Raw genomic sequence first — 2,928 nt, 5'->3', positions numbered from 1 at the left:
CGAGAGGGGTGTTTCCGGAGTTATATCTTCTGAACGGCTGGTGCTGGCGCGATGATATTTGGCACATGTGTCGGCGGTGGCTGAATAATGCTCAATTTTGATTTTGGCGCCCTTGGTGCTTGAACTTGACATTTTAGGTTACCTTTTGTGCGGGCACGGGGCGTGCGCTGTATCTCCGGAACGCAAGGTACCATTGTGTTGCTATTTGGTACGTGAGTTGTTTGTGGTGTCCTGGTGGTCAGGTTTGATTTTGGGCCTCCTAGTGCTTGAACTTGATACTGTATAGGTTGATCCTGTTTTTGTGTGGTTGGGGCATCCTCCCAATATCTGCTTGGTTTTAAAAACAGATTATGGTTGGGTGTAGAACCATCATCTGGCCTGGGCCACCTTCAATGTATCAGGTTACTTAGTGGCACTGACAGTTTGCCAGATGACGGGAGTGTACAAGATTATATATCTGTTGGTCAGGTATAATTGGAGTTTGCTTATTACTCTTTGTGGTGTTTCTAGAGCTGTATAGTACTGAGTTTTAAGTTTCGGTACAAGTTCCTTTACCCTGTTGGCAATCATGGTTGAACTTGAACTTAAACAGAAGAAGATGCAATTTTCTAATGTGGAGGAGAACTGTATAGAGTGTGGGCATAAGAGAAAGGTATGTGTATGATTTGTCCTGTGTTTCTTTTTGTTTCTTTGGTAATGCCATTTCCATACTGTATACAGGTAATATGTTGTTTTGGGCTAGTCATATTCGCTTGGTTTTTGGGCCTGCTTAATCTATGGTACAGGCAGGGTTAAGTGGTGGAGGCTTAGCTTTGTTCTGTTTTAAATTCAGTATCGTTGGTTGCATTTTGTCGCGGCAAATATATGATGAAATTCCCCTTCTAAGCAACTGCTCATTGGTTTGCAGGGATGTTTGCTGGGTGTTTGCTCTGACTACAACAGCTTCTGAACTTTTCAAAGCTTCCATTGCCAGCAGCTTGCCATCTATAAATGGGATTGACAAGGACATTTTTCATAGTAAATTATGCTGTTAAATTTGGCTTAGATACTACAGGAGATTTAGGTTTGGGTTGGATGGATTGAATGAAAATATCATACCACCCTGGGGACTAACTGTTGCTGCTGCATGGGGGCTACCACTATTCATATTGTCTAATGTCTATGGAACTACAGATAAAAGTATCATTGGTCAAATTATGCAAGTAACATTCCGATGTCAAGTGAATAACACCCCAGAAATAAATCTTTAATGAATATCATTGGAAGAACACAAACCAAGGAGACTTAGCAGCTGCATTAGGTCAGTACATTGAAATAGGAAGATATTAGTATATCATGTGACAGAGTAACTACATGTGCATGGGCCATCTGAGACAAAAAAAGGTAGCGTCTCAACAACTTCAAAGTACTGTGGTTGGTTACATAAGTTAACAAATCCAAAATAAGAAATGTTCATCCATGTCCAAACTTACAAATTCAGAAAATGGAATTTCAGAGTCAGACTTTTGCATGGTGCACAACCAACACGGTAAAAAGCTCATTTTTCCAACCACGTACCACAGACAAAAAGGCAAAAATACACAATAGGTCTACAGAAACCCAATACATTTCATGCAGGCCTGAGGTCTACGAACTCTTGTTTCATCAGTTTTCCGTAGATAATGGTAAGCTAAGATTTCGAATACTCGAAAATTATCTGTAACGTTATCATAATGAGTTAAATGTATTAAAGATCCGCCATATGTAAGATACTGAGAACAATGAGGATTATTTTTACCTCCTTGATAATTCAGAATGAGCGCACATACATTCATCCATTAGATAGAGAGGGACCGCTACAAACAGCTCCCTGTCCACGGAGATTATTTTGCTATGTTACTCAGTGAATGCAGTGGAAAATGAAATACATTTTATTAGTCTTTTAGTCGTTTTTATCGAACTTTCTATTTTATATTGTTTCTTGAAGTCCGCCAGCCAGGTTTCGACAATACAAGATTATGAAGATACAATACAAAATAGAAAGCCTAACCTCTGTTTGGAGAGTACAAAGTCCAATCATTATTATACAAAACGTGGACCAGGTCATTAACCACTGCCTTTAAAGAATAAGTCAAATAAAGAAATAGACAAAATAAAAAGTCAAACCCGACAACAGTATACTAAGTACATTGTATCATATAGTTGATTAGACATGTCAAATGTGTTATGTATCACACTATGTTTTTTACGTCTTTGAGACTGTAACTACATGCAATCAGCTTTCGGGCATGATTTTGCAAGCATTTTTTGTTAGCAGCTTCTAGCATAAATTTATGGATGACGACTGACGTGCTCATGATAGGTAGAATTTGAGGTTACAGAGGTTTAATAGGCTCCGGCTATTTTTGACGGTTTTATTTCTTAGTCGTTTTTATCAGGCTTTCTATTGTCATGTTTCTTGACGTCACCGTTAGGCTGGCGGACGTCAAGAAACATGACGAAATAGAAAGCATGATAAAAAAAACGACTAAAAAAAGTTTAAAAAAACAGCCGGATCCTAACCTCTGCTTGGAGAGTACCTTTAGGAAGCGTTTACCGGCATGCGCCGGTCACGAAATACCGAAAACAATTTTCACTGATTACCGAAAACAACTTGAATTTGAAATCTATCAAAAACAAATCGAAACCACCGAAAACATAAGCATAAACAATCGCACAGAACTCGAAAACAGCCGAACTTTTTTCTAAATTTTATTTCATTTTCATCTACTGGTTGCTTTTCCTTGAATCATTTTCTCCTCGGTCGAGGGAAATAATGCAGGATTCTTCAAGCAGAAATGATGGGGTCTCACTAAATACCAAAATAACCCGAAAACACCCGAAAATAACTTGAAGTCCACCAAAAACCACTCGAAAAATACTGAAAGCAAACTCAAAATGCCGAAAACA

This window comes from Branchiostoma floridae, chromosome 3 (assembly GCF_000003815.2).
Source record: "Branchiostoma floridae strain S238N-H82 chromosome 3, Bfl_VNyyK, whole genome shotgun sequence".
NCBI lineage: Eukaryota > Metazoa > Chordata > Leptocardii > Amphioxiformes > Branchiostomatidae > Branchiostoma > Branchiostoma floridae.
This window is presented reverse-complemented; position numbering follows the sequence as displayed.